General features: G+C 46.1%; 1 pseudogene; it reads left to right on the forward strand.

Moving 5' to 3' along the window:
- Positions 1-511: 511 nt before the first annotated feature.
- LOC140392410 (interferon-induced protein with tetratricopeptide repeats 1-like) lies at positions 512-14244 on the forward strand (annotated as a pseudogene).
- The last annotated feature ends 319 nt before the right edge of the window (positions 14245-14563 follow it).

Genomic DNA, 14563 nt, shown 5'->3' on the forward strand with positions numbered 1-14563 from the left:
TCTTTCGGGTAACTCTGGAAACCTTTGGTTACCTGTTATGATATCTCCCTTTTCTGGACTCACTCATTCTCCAAACATGTGCCTGAACCTGGTTAATGTTCCAAATTACCCGTATCAAGGTTATCCCCACCGGAATTGTTTGAAATCTCTGCTCCAGTATCCTGACTCTCACCGAGTCCATGTTGTCCATCGCCTGTTTGCCATTCTACACAGGTTTCCATTTCCGAGAAGAAGTTGGAAGATCACTAACTTCCAAAGCACCAGAACCATCACCATCAGTGGTATGGATCGGAATTTCCTGCTCTGTAAGCCCTGAAGTGGACATGACTAAGCGTCAATCATTGAAGGGCATTCCATTTTGATGATGTTGTTTCTCTGCATCTGATTAATTTACCTTTTGGTTTCCATTTTCTTTGTTCTGTCCAATTTCAATGGAACCGGAATCTGAATGGTATGAAGGGTGTGGTTGTTGGGTATATATTTACGTGTGTGCGTTGGAAGAATTAGACACATCAATTTCAGACAACAGAATTAAAGTGAGTGAGCAGCCTGTCTATTCACTTCGATCATCATGAGGTAAGAGAGATTTCCATGTGTCAATAGAGTGTACAGTACAGACAGCAGTAGCTCAGTGGCATCACTGCTGCCTCTGAATCATGGCGTTATGGGTTCATGTTTCAAAGGGGCTGTTTAGCACAGGGCTAAATCGCTGGCTTTGAAAGCAGACAAAGGCAGGCCAGCAGCACGGTTCAATTCCCGTAACAGCCTCCCCGAACAGGCACCGGAATGTGGCGACTAGGGTCTTTTCACAGTAACTTCATTTGAAGCTTACTTGTGACAATAAGCGATTTTCATTTCATTTCATTTCATGTCACTCCAGGGACCTGAGCACAAACTCCAGGCCTATTCTCAATGCAGCGTTGAGGGAGTGCTGCATTGTCTGAGATGAGGCATACAATGGAGACAATTTTGATTTGCCATTTTGTTACGCTGGTGGAATTCTCTGTTCCTGCTGCAGTGACTGGAGGTTTGGCTGAGTGCCAAATTCTCACTCAGAACGGAGAATCCCGTCCAATGTCTGCCTCCTCATTTGGACTTAAGTCATCTGGTGGCAGTACATCAACGAAAATATCGGGTGGGATTTTCCAGCCCTCTCCCTCCCCCACCACCTCCCACCCCCGAGACCAGAAATTTCTGCCCGAGGTCAAATTTTCCATCTCATCCGTGATGATTCCCGTGTTGGGTGGGACAGGAAGATTTGCCATCCGGAGTGGTCATTGGATCCATCTCAAAGCCAAAATCAATGAAAGAGATGATCTAGTCAGTGTGGGAGAGATGGTGGATCAGATTGCGAGGTTGTGCAGTTAGGGAGGTTGGATGTTCCATTTATAAACAGCCTCAGACAAGGAATTGAAGTCAGATATTAAGGGATGTGTCTTCAGGTCATGATGAAAAATGGGACCTTGTCTTCACTGGAATTAAACTCGACACTTGACCACCGAGCTGTATTCATCATCGGATTTTAACAGCAGCAACACCGGAAAGTGCAGAGATTCAGCCTAAAACAGTCAGTGGGCCGGCACTGCGCCTCTGACTGGAATATCTGGGCTGTTATTATTGTTGTTCATTTGTGAATAAGGTACTGTTGTTAAAATACAAAGGGCAGGACTTACCGACCAACCTGCCGTATGTTTTTCTGTTGTGGAAGATTTACTGGTCCCACCGTTGTCAATGGGATTTCCCGTTGACTGCACCGCTCATCGCCGGGAAACCCGTGCGCCGTCGGTCAGACGGGAATATTCCGCTGGCATCAACAGCCGGCAAATCCGCCCAAAATGTGTCACAGTCCCAAATCCCATGTTCCTTATGGTATACATCGAATAATGTTTCAGGATGTTAACAATTACATAAAAAGGAAAACCAGTATTTCTATAAAATATTTCACACTCTCATGGCATCCCAGAAAACTCCCACAAATAGCAAAGTGAAAATGACTGGATGATTTGTCGTGTTGAGGGGTGAATGTTGGCCAGGGCACTGGGAAATAGCACAGCTTCTTCATTGAGTATTTCCACGGGATCTTTTCCATCCAACTGAATGGACAAATGGAACCTTGCTTAAACACCTCAGCAAAAACTCTGCAACTCCCTCAGTACAGCACAGCAGGGTAGGCAATTATTGGTGTTGTCATGGCCCTGTAAAAAAGGCATTTGATCGAAGAAGTGTGTATGTGTTGGAGCCCCCTCTTTTAGATTTGTGAATGAATCGGTTTAGAAATGGAGGATGTCTTGTTGAGAATCAACCTGGAAATCCTTCCAATACATACAGGGAGAGATTCCTGGTCAGCCTCGTGGAGTGGCTCCCCTCAAGCTCTCAGCCTCTGGTGACAGACTCCGGGAAAAATCTCACTGAAAACAGCCAAAAGTCAGCTTTGTGCATCATGAAGTGTGGGAAAGTGAAACAACACAATGCTTTAAAAATTATCAGCTGCAAATCTTCGTCTTAAACAGGATAAAGATTAGTCCGTGACAAAAACACAGCTCATACATATATTTGTATGGACCAGATAGGAGTGATGGAATTCTTAAGGTATTCTTCATCTTGGCCAAGGGGTGATGGAGACACAGTGATAATGTCAGATCTTTAAGGGGCGGTCCAGACCCCCATAGGGGTTTGTGCTGGGGCGTCAACCTTTTAAAATTTATATCAATGACTTAGGCCCGTATTTAAAGGCACTTAGTGCTGAAAATGATCTCCCATGAGTTTCACTCCAGTGCTGGTTGTCCCACCAGCTGATTCACCAGACTCGTTCCTGGGAGGTAGTGGCAGTAGCCATCAGTTTGGGGAGCGTGACCAGGAGGACCACCATACGGTTCTCTGGCATCAGTACCATCTGCCTCACAACAGATCAGCAGCTGGCACCACGCACCCTCCCCACATCTGATCATATGCATGTACCCCAGCACTCCCTGGCACCCACCAGCACAACACTTCCATGTCCAGGTGCGTGCCCACATATGCCACCTGCCATTGAACCCCCCCCCATGCATAAAGCCCACAGTCCACAATGTCATCCTCCTCCCTCTCTGTCCCCGTAGGAGAAGTTAGCCCAAAATAGACAGGAAGGCACGGATGGACGGCAGAGTTCCAGTCATCAGAGTCCTCAACCCTACCAGGTACTGGCTTTGGAGTTCCTCCAGCGCAGACACATATTGGTGGGCAACACTAGTGGCCAGATTCTGGGGAAAATCTGATGAGCACTGCACAGTTGCTGATGCACATTGACTCTCTGGAAATGGAGATGTCTCTGACTGCTGAATGATTTGGAGAACTATTCAAGGAGGCAAAATATTCACGTTGTGGGGTTGCCAGAGGGGATGGAAGGCCCAACTCTCACCGAGTAATTTTGGGAAGATCGTGGAGGAGGGTGAACTCACATTCCCTCCCGAGCTTGATCGAGGCCACAATTCCCGGACCAACGAACAACCTTGAGCAGTAATTGTGAAGTTTCACAGCTTCCAGGAAAAAAAATCTGTTTCTGAGATGGGCAAAGGAACATTGTAAGTGTAAATAGGAAGGTCACACCATCAGGCTTTATCATTTCCAGAGAGTCAATCTCGTCGCTCTGCCTCGAAAGAGACACCTCTGTGCCTTGTATCACAGCGCCATGCCCTTTTACCGTTTTGTTGGTCTTTTCCAACACCAACCGAATGGGAGCCAGGGTCTCTTCCATTGAGTTGCGTTAAGTTGAATTATACAGTGCGGGAGACCAATGGCAGGATTTTCCATTTGGGAGACTATGGGCAGATTTTCTGTACGTTCTCCCGCCAGAGCTGAATTGCAGCTGATTTCTGCTCATGCTTGGAGCACAAATCAGGAAGCGATTCCCAATCCTTAGCCATGCAACCTTTTTACATGGCATGGATTGCGAGGGATTTCCCAGGGAATCCTGCGATTGGGTCGCCATTTTGAGCGAGAAATGCAATTCAGCCAGTCAGCTAGGTTTAAACCCCCTCAGATCTGCATGTATTTCATCGCGTCATTGAGGTCTACAGCACAGAAAAGGCTTTTGGTCCATTGCATCTGTGCTGGTCAAAAATAACCACCTAACTATTCTTATCCTATTTTCTAGCACTCAGCCCATAGCATTCTGTGCCTTGGCATTGCAGTGCACATCTAAATATTTCTTAAATGTTCCGCGTGATTTGCCTCTACCACCCTTGAAGGCAGTGACTTCCAGACTCCCACCACCCTCTGAATGAAGAGTTTATTCCTCACATCCCCTGTAATCCTCCTGCCCCTTTCCTTAAATCTAAACCCCTGGGTCATTGATCCCAGCACTAAGGGGAAAGTTTCTTCCTGTCTACTCTACCTATGCCTCTTATAATCTTTTACATCTTCATCATGACCCCCCCTCAGTCTCCTCTGCTCCACGGAAAACACTCCAAGTCTATCTAATCTCTCTACATAAATAATCTCTCCAACCCAGGCAACATCCTGGTAAATCTCCGCTGCACCCATTCCAGTTCTATCACATTCCTCCTGTACTGTGGATTCAAGAACTGCATACAATACTCTAGCTGTGGCCTAAACAATGCTGTATACAGTTCCAGCATAACCTCCCTACTCTTAAACTCTTCTGTCTCTCAGAATTACTTCCAATAGTTTTCCATTGGTGAGGTTAGATTGACTGGCCTGTAGTTTCCTGGTTCATTCCTTCCTCCCTTCTTGAATAATGGTATTGCATTGCCTATCCTCCAGTCCTCCGGCACCTCTCCTGTGGCCAGAGAGGAATTGAAAATTGTTGCCAGTGCCCCTGCTATTTCCTCTGTTGCCTCACTCAACATCCTGGAATATATTTCATCTGGCCTTGCAGATTTGTCTACTTTTGAGCCTGCCAGACTACTCAGAACCTCCATGTTCACCTCATTAATTTTATCACAGTTCTCCTCCCTTAATTTCTAGAGCCACACCGTCCCTCTCACGAGTGAACACTGACACAAAGTATTTATTTAGAACCCTACTTCCATCCTCTTTCTCCATGCATAAAATACCACTCTGGTCCTCAATGGGCCCGACTCGTTCCCTCGTTATCTTTTTACCCGAAACGTACGTCTAAAACAACTTAAGATTTTCTTTATTTTACCTGTCAGTATCCTTTCATGTCCTCTTTGCCCTCTCCTAATATCCTTTTTAAGTTCCCTCTTGCACATAAAACCACTACGGCTTCTTCTCTTTTGAGCCCTCAATATCTATCATAATTCTCCTTTTTATTCTTATCCATTCATTTCCCTTTGATATTGATTTTGCTAGGCTGTGAATGACAAACTCCACACTTAGTTCTCAACATTGTTCCATTCATCTCCTGTCACAGCTGAATAACTTTGAAGTGGTCATCTGTGAAACTAACCGTGATGTTTACAAACATCAAGCTTTGATTGACAGCTCCTGGGCCACTTCAAACAGAGTTAAGTTTTCTGTGAGATTCAAAATCTTGTCAAAACCTGCACCAATACTCGTCCACATGATTCCGGGCCCAGCGACCCGATAATCATGAGGTTCGGAGAATATGGTGCCCAGCCCATTAATAGGATACAAATGAGTCTGAATAATAAATTTGCATACTCCTGCTGGCATGTGGCATGTACCTTGGTGCCAGATGGGGACCGAAGCATTGGACGCCGACCCTGTTTTTGTTTGATACTGGATTCTCCGCCCGATCGCAAATCGCCCTGTTGGCGTCGTGAAGCGGATAATCCAACCTCACATCTTGAATACAGTGTACAGTTTTGGTCTCCTTATTTAAGATGGATGTAAGTATGTTGGAGATGGTTCAGAGGAGGTTCACTGGATACCTGGAATAAGTGGGGTATTTTGTGAGGATGGGTTGTGTTGTGAGGCTAGGTTGGAAAATCTGAGTTTGTGTCCACTAGGGTTCAGAAGAGTGAGGGGTGATTTGATTGAAGTATCTAAGACCTTGAATGGTCTTGACAAGGTGGACATTGAAAGGATATTTTCTCTTGTGAATGAATCCAACACAAGGGAGCATTACTTTGAAATTATGTTGCGCCCTATTATGACTGAGGTGAGGAGAATTTATTTTCTCTCAGAGGGTTGTGCAACTTTGGAACTCCTTTCCTCAGAAGGCAGTGGAGGCGGTGGGGGGGAGTGGTCACGTAATATTTTTAATGCAGAAGAAGATCGATTTTTGTTTGCTGAGGGAATCAAAGGTTAATTGGGGTAGATGGGGAATGTGGAATTAGAGGGATAAACAAATCAGCCATGTTTTTATTGTACGGCAGAGCAGGCTTGAGGCACCGAATGGTTCACTTCTGCTCTCATTTTGGGTGCTCTGTGTACATAGAACCAGCTGCTGTGTTATTGGGAGAGTTAGTGGGGGTGGGTGGACCTTCGGTATTTATCAGAGTCGTGATCCGATTCTCAGCAAGGCGCAAGAGGTTGGAGTCTTGTAGTGGAGTGGGATCTGATCTTTGTTTTGTGTTTGGGGTTGGTTCAGATGCGTGGAAGTGGGTGAGCTTGAGGAGGGATAGAGACTGCTGGCCTGCTCCTCCTGTAGCCCAGTCAATAAGGGAAGACATGTAACTTTACCTGTGGTTTTACCGAAGCCACAAAACCCAGCTGACCAAGATTAAAATCAGAAAACTAATTAAATCTGAGGCATTTGCAGCTTCACATTAATTCAGTATTTAAATGGACATTGTCATTGCCTCTAAACCAAGAAGCCGTGAATTTCGAGGTGGCTTGGTAGTTTGAAATCTTCAAAATTTGCATCTCATCCAACTTCAACCAACTGGATTTTGGAGCTTAAAATTACCTCCAATATACAATTCCTGGAGGTATGATTTTCTGCTGATTCTCTGGTCTCTGAGACAATGAGTTCCAGTTGATCTCAAAGCTCCTGTTTAGAATTTTTAACCTCAGTAGCTGGCTCATTCAGCAAATCACCGGAGCCTCTGGGAATCAGTAAGCCCGACTTTAACTCTGTGTAGGTGAGAGGGTTTTGAGTCTATACACAGGATACATGACACAAATAATATTAACAATGATTCACTTGTAATTTCAATGTTGAGAATCACCAGCAGAATCCTGGAATATAAATCGATTGATATGGTGCTGCACCATTGCTAAATATCCACACTGCATCATCTAGTGTTAACCTAAAGGCCAGAAGGGTGCGGGCTCGAGGTTGGCCAAAAAAGGGCGATGGCTAGTCATCAGAGGGGTAGCCCCCCGTCCAGGCTGATCACGTGGAATGTGAGGGGTTTGAATGGGCCAGTCAAAAGTGTTCACGCATCTAAAGGGGTTCAAGGCAGACGTAGCAATGCTTCAGGAGACACATTTAAAGCTCGCAGATCATCCGGGTTTGAGAAAGGGATGGGTAGGCTAGGTGTGCAGGGCTGGTTTCGAAGATCAGGGCGGTAGCAATTCTGATCAGTAAGGGTGTGGCATTCAAGTCTGGGAGAATTGTGGCAGGTAAGGGGGGCAGGTCTGATCATGGGGGACGACTTTAACACAGTCATTGACCCCAAACTGGACCGGCCGAAGTCCAGGACAGGGAAGCGACCGGCAGTGGCTAAGGAACTGAAGGGTTTTTGGAGAAGATGGGGGGGAGGGGGCTGGAACCCTGGAGGTTCGCGCGGCCGAGAGCGAAGGAGTTCTCTTTTTTCTCCCACGTTCATAAGGTTTATTCCCGCATAGACTTCTTTGTCTTGAGCACGGCATTAATCCCAAAGGTGGCGGGGATAGAATACTCAGCAATCACAGTCTCGGACCATGCCCCGCACTGGGTGGACCTGCAGCTTAGGGAGGAGAGAGGGCAGCGCCCACTCTGGAGACTGGATGTGGGGCTGCTGGCGGACAAAGGGGTTTGCGGGCGGATTAGCAGGAACATCTAGGATTACCTGGAAACAAACGATAGGGATGAGGCAGCAGTGGCAACGGTCTGGGAGGCTCTGAAGGCACTTGTCAGACGGGAGCACATCTCAATTCGATCCCATAGGGAAAAGAGAAAAAGAGCGGAGAGGGAGGGACTGGTGGAGGAGATACTCCGAGTGGACAGGAGATACACGGAGGCCCCCGAGACGGGGCTACTGAGAGAGCGGCGGAGTCTGCAGGCGGAGTTTGAACTGCTGACCACAGGGAAAGCGGTAGCACAGCAGAGGAAGGCAAGGGTAGCAGTCAATGAGTACGGGGAGCAAGCGAGTGGAATGCTGGCACACCAACTGCGAAAGAGGGAGGTGGCCAGGGAAATCAGGGGAGAAAAGAATAAGGAGAGTAACGTGGTCTTGGATCCAAGGGGGGGTGAAGGAGTCTTTAAGGAGTTCTATAGTAAACTATCCGAGTCGGAGCCCCCGACGGGAGCGGAAGGGATGAGGCAATCTTTGGACCAGTTGAGGGTTCCAAAGGTGAAAGAGGAGCTGGTGGAGGGGCTGGGGGCCCCGATTGAATTGGAGGAGATTGTCAAGGGTATAGAGGGCATGCAATTGGGTAAAGCCCCAAGCCCGGACGGATACCAGGTAGAAATCTAAACGAAATTTTCGGAAATATTGAGCCCACTCCTGATGAGGACCTTCAAGAGGCTAGAGAGAAAGGAACCCTCCCCCCAACAATGTCACAGGCCTTGATCTCACTCATTCTTAAACGAGGGAAGAACCCGGAACATTGCGGGTCAGGCAGGCCGATTTCGCTTTTAAATGTGGATGCCAAATTGCTAGCTAAGATTCTGGCCACAAGAATTGAGGATTGCGTCCCAGGGGTGATAGAGGAAGACCAGATTGGGTTTGTTAAAGGCAGACAACTTAATACCAATGTCCGGAGACTTTTGAATATTATTATGATGCCCTCAGAGGGAGGGGAGGCGGAGGTGGTAGCAGCGATGGACGCAGAGAAAGCCTTTGACCGGGTGGAGTGGGAAACGCTGGGGAGGTTCGGGTTTGGTGAGGACTTTAGTGGCTGGGTGAAATTGCTGTACCAGGCACCTGGAGCAAGTGTATGTACAAACCGGCTGAGGTCGGGGTACTCGAGCTTCACCGGGGAATGAGGCAGGGGTGTCCACTCTCCCCATTACTATTTGCCCTAGCTATAGAACCGCTAGCTATGGCACTGAGAGCCTCGAGGAACTGTCGGGGACTGGTTCGGGGAGGGGGTGGAACATCAGGTCTCGCTATACGCGGATGACTTGCGCCTGTACATTTCAGACCCTGTGGAGGGGATGGGGAAGGCTCTGCGGATCCTGAGGGATTTTGGTAGTTTTTCAGGGTACAAGCTGAACATGGGAAAGAGTGAGTTGTTTGTGATCCAGGCCAAGGGGCAGGAGGAGAGACTGAAAGAGCTGCCGCTCAGGGTAGCATAGAAAGGTTTTCGTTACCTGGGTGTACAGGTGGCCAGGAAATGGGATGCCCTGCACAGGCTCAACCTGACCCGGTTCGTGGAGCAAATGGAAGGGGACTTTAAAATTTGGGACATGCTCCCACTGTCACTGGCAGGGAGGGTGCAGACTGTGAAAATGACTGTCCTCCCCAGATTTATGTTTGTCTTTCAGTGCCTCCACATCTTCATTCCTAAAGCCTTTTTTAAGCGGGTGAGTAGGATCATTTCAGGCTTTGTGTGGGCAAATAAGACCCCGCAAGTAAGGAGATCGCTGTTGGAGCGCAGTCGGGGGTTTGGCGCTGCCGAACCTTCGCAACTACTACTGGGCGGCCAATATAGCTATGATTAGGAAGTGGGCGATGGTGGGGGGAAAGCGGCGTGGGAGCAGCTGGAGGCGGCGTCATGTAAAGGTACTAGTCTGGGAGCTTTGATAACGGCTCCTTTGCCGTTCTCGCCGACCCGTTATCCACAAGTCCGATGGTGGTGGCGACACTGCAGATCTGGGGACAGTGGAGGAGGTACAAGAAGGTGGAGGGAGCGTCGGTCTGGACACCGATATGTAACAACCACAGGTCTGTCCCGGGTAGGATGGATGGTGGGTTCCAGAGCTGGCAGAGGGCAGGCATCAGAAGGATGGGAGATCTGTTCAAAGACGGAAGATTTCCCAGTTTGAAGGCACTAGAGGACAAATTTAATCTGCCGCCAGGAAACGCCTTTAAATATCTGCAAGTACGAGCTTTCCTGAAAAAACAGGCCGTGCCCTTTCCGACGCTGCCGCCACTGAGTATACAGGACAGGCTGGTCTCCGGCACCTGGGTGGGTGAGGGGAAGGTTTTAGATATCTACCAGGAAGTACAGGAGGAGGAGGAAACCCCGGTGGAGGAGCTCAAGGGCAAGTGGGAGGAGGAGCTAGGTGAGGAGTTGGAAGCAGGTCTGTGGTCAGAGATCCTGGGCAGGGTTATTTCCTCCTCATCATGTGCCAGGCTCAGTCTAATTCAATTTATGGTGGTCCACCGGGCACACATGATGGCAGCGAGAATGAGCAAGTTTTTTGGGGTAAAAGACAGTTGTATGAGGTGAAAGGACAGCCCTGCAAACCATGTCCACATGTTTTGGGCATGCACGGAACTTAGAGAGTTCTGGCAAGGGTTCGTGAGGGCAATGTCCAAGGTGCTTAACACAAGGGTAGTGCCGAGTCCAGAGATAGCGATCTTTGGAGTGTCAGAAGACTAGGGAGTTCAGGGGCTGAAAGAGGCCGACGTCTTGGCCTGAACTCCCGACTACTCCCTAGTAGCCTGGAGAAGGATTTTATCAATGCGGAGGGACTCAAAACCCCCGAGTGTAGAGACTTGGGTCAATGACATGGCTGGATTTCTCAGCCTCGAGAAAATAAAGTTTGCCTTAAGAGGGTATGGTAATCACCACTGTTGTATATATTAGAAGATGTGTGGTATGACCCTGTACTACAGGTACGGGGGTAGTCCCTGCCTGCTGGCTCCGCCCAGTAGGCGGAGTATAAATATGTGAGCTCCCCGTACAGCAGCCATTTCGCCAGCTGATGTAGGGGGCCACATATCTTAGCGTAATAAACCCTCAGTTGTATTCAACTCTCGTCCCTGTGCAATTGATCGTGCATCAGAGAGTCTACGCTAGGGTTCTCTCGGAGATGGCAGCCGTTCATCGACTTTCTCAGGGAAAATTAAAATGTCAGCAGCAGCAATCCTTAGGGGGGGGGGGGGTGGGGGTGTGTGAGTGCTTCATTGGGATGGTGTGGGAAGACTGAGTCGCGTGGGGTAATGTCTATTTAATTGTTATTGTATATTCTCTTTTTGCACTATGTTAATGTTCACTCTAGTTTGTTTTGTTATTATTGTTACTGGTGTTTTATTATGAAAAATTCTGCAAAACCTTAATAAAAATACTTTTTTTTCAAAAACCATAAAGGGTTAGAATTAATTCCAAGAGTCAAATGTGAAACATGGACAAGTTAGATCATCAGACAAGGTGGGTTATGAATTTTTGTTTTCTCTTGCAGTAACGCACAGGATGATTTGTTGAAAGTGAAGCTTAATTGGCTTCAATGTCACTTCACGTGGGCTCCACAGAGAGAATACATTGACCTGGACGATTTGAAGCAAAGATTAGAAGATTCAATAGATCTTGCTGTGAAATATCAAGCCAGGTCTTACAACCAACTCGCTTTTGTAAACTGTCTGCAAGGAAACTGTGAGGAGGCGATTCGAAACTTAAAGGAAGCTGAAAAGCTTCTGCGGGAGAATCATGAAGGTGAATTTGATAAAAGAATCATTGTCACCTATGGAAACTATGCCTGGGTATATTACCACATGGGACAACTGACAGAGGCTCAGTCCTACCTCGACAAACTGGAGAGGGTCTGTAAACAATTTCCTGATGCCTCTCGGTACACAGCAATGATACCTGAAGTGTACGGAGAGAAGGGTTGGGCACTGTTGAGTTGTAATAGTCAATGTTATGAAGATGCAATGGAATGTTTTAAAAAGGCCCTGCTGGAAGAGCCAGATAACACAGACTGGATTATTGGATATGCAACTGTTCTGTACCGTCTGGAGGGGTTCTCTGGTACACCAGAGAATCAAGGGCCCAGTGAATCAGTGAAGCAATTTAGACGTGTGCTGGAGCTTGATCCAGATGACTCTGTAGCCATGGTGCAGCTGGCTCTAAAACTAAAGTTCCATCAGAGTGCTGAGGCACTCAATTTAGTTGAACAAGCATTGCAGAAGTCCCCTAATCTTCCATATGTGCTTCGCTATGCAGCAAAATTTTACAGAAAGGCCGGAGATGTGGAAAAAGCTATGGAGCTGCTGAAGAGAGGATTAGAAATTACCCCACACTCTGCCTTCTTACACCATCAAATAGGTGTGTGTTACAGAACCAAATTTGATCAACTGACAAAGTTTCCAGACAAAGGTCCTCGCAATGCGGCTCTCCAACGGAAAGCTCAATTGATTAAACTGTGCAAGCATCATTTTCAAAAGGCAACAGAGAATCGACAATGTACATCTATTCATATCCACCTGGATTTGGCAGATATTTATTCATTAAATGAAGAACATCACAAAGTGAAGGAGATCTACAACCACTTACTGACATTGGAAGACAATACGTCCAGAGAATAAACAGGCAATCTGTTTACAAGCTGGGTTATTTGAACTGAATTACATGAAATCAGAATCAAATGCCATCAGCCATTTTCTGGTAGGAATCAAAGTCAATTATGACTCAATAGAACAGAAACAATGTCGAAAAAACTTGGAGAAGATAGCAGCAAGCCAGCTTCGCAGGAATCGTAGAGAAAGCAAGGCCCTTGGTGTTTTTGGATTCCTGCACCAGCTGGATGGTGAGAGATGTGAAGCTATTCAATACTTTGAAAGGGCCTTGGAGTTCGATCCTGGCAATGAAGAATATCTAAGTGCTCTATGTGAATTACGCCTTTCCATCGAGGCTGATAATGACATTCCCAACTAAAACTAAACACATTTTGAAAAGTATATTGATGCTCCCTGATCTATAAAAAGATTTAGTCGGCTACATTTTGGTATATTCTATTTTCACCTTCTTTCAAATGAGCATTTTATTCATGTGTGTTTATTTTTCAAACAATAATTGTTTTGTAATTATTCTAAATCCCTGCACTTTATTCTGGAATGTTATCCATACTAATAAGCAAACCAAATAGCATTTATTTCCATATCCTTAGAGTGTTTACTGAGTGTGAAAAAGAACAAAATAAGAACGGATTTGGGCAATTGGAGACAATTGAACCAATTGGACAGTCACAATAATTCTTGTTTAAACATGTTTAAAGCAATAATAAAATTAACATGGGCCTGATTGTAACTCCAGATGGGGTTTGTGTGAGTGCTGAGGGGATTTGGAAACTCACTTTTTTCTGCAGATTCTGGCTCTGGGTTCAGGACAGAGTTGGCAGCACAGTCGGTGCCCAATGGTGTCACCAGAACCCAGTCGCTGTATGTTAGTGAGGTCACCGCACACTTTGGGTGAGCAGTTTAACCTAGTTTCACCAAGAGGGTACATCTAAAATCACCTCCATCAAATTCTAATATAACCTGAATAACTGGGAGATAGATGTAATCTGGTGTCCAAATGCAGATTAACAATATATTTTGTTTGGATCTTCATCTGTTTCATGATTTTAAGAGTAAAACATTATAACAGCTATTAGAATAATCTTCAGTGCACTCTATAAGTGTGTAGCTTATGTTTTTTTATGAGAATAATGGTGTAATAACAAAATCCAATCCAGCCACAGAGGGTATAATAAATCCACTCTGCCACCCTATCTTTCACTTGCTGCCTCTTCACAGAAACGTTCCCCAATGGGTGAAAGGCTTTCCATATGTGACAGTGGAGAAAGGTCCAACAATCACTGCAGACTCTTCAGATAAATCAACAGCTCGATTATGTTGCTGTGAGGATTTGCTGATAGACGATCGGACTCCCAGCCTGAGCGTTCATTCAGATCTCAACCGCTGTCACTGGGAGTCTCGCTGTCCTGTAACTTGACAGCTTCACCAACTCTCCATCAAATCATCCGAGTCCCTCACTGGCCAACACAGAGCAGCCTGGACAATACCCGGGAAAGACCATTGTCTACAGACTGTACCATCTCACTGAGGGGGGAAGCAGTAAATGGGGGAAGGCTAAAGGATTTAAAAATGGGTTAAAAGAATAAAACTTAATGGCAGCAGATATTGATTTTCTTACAATGATTTCAACTGTAATTGTCTTGATTTAATTTGAATGTTGAAATAACCAATAAAATTAAACTGTGGCTAAGATTTTGTTTGTGTTGTTGATCTGTTCTATGTTCTAATGCTTGTGGCGAGAGGATATTATGAGAGTAAAACTGCAAGTCAATTTCTGACTGATCGTGAATTTTATGATCACTTGTGAACATGCTTACAATCGACATTCCAATCTGTTAACCACTGAGCAACTTCGGCACAAACTACAAAGTTTTATGGCGACTGTCACTCTCTCAGCTACATGGAAACACTGTAAATCGATGAAAAATAAGAGGATATGAGGAGGTTCAAAATAATTCAATCTTCATCATTACAGACACAGGACGCGATTCAACCAAAATATTTCTTGAACGGGTTTGGCGGGG

The sequence above is a fragment of the Scyliorhinus torazame genome, chromosome 16, assembly GCF_047496885.1.
Source record: "Scyliorhinus torazame isolate Kashiwa2021f chromosome 16, sScyTor2.1, whole genome shotgun sequence".
Lineage (NCBI taxonomy): Eukaryota > Metazoa > Chordata > Chondrichthyes > Carcharhiniformes > Scyliorhinidae > Scyliorhinus > Scyliorhinus torazame.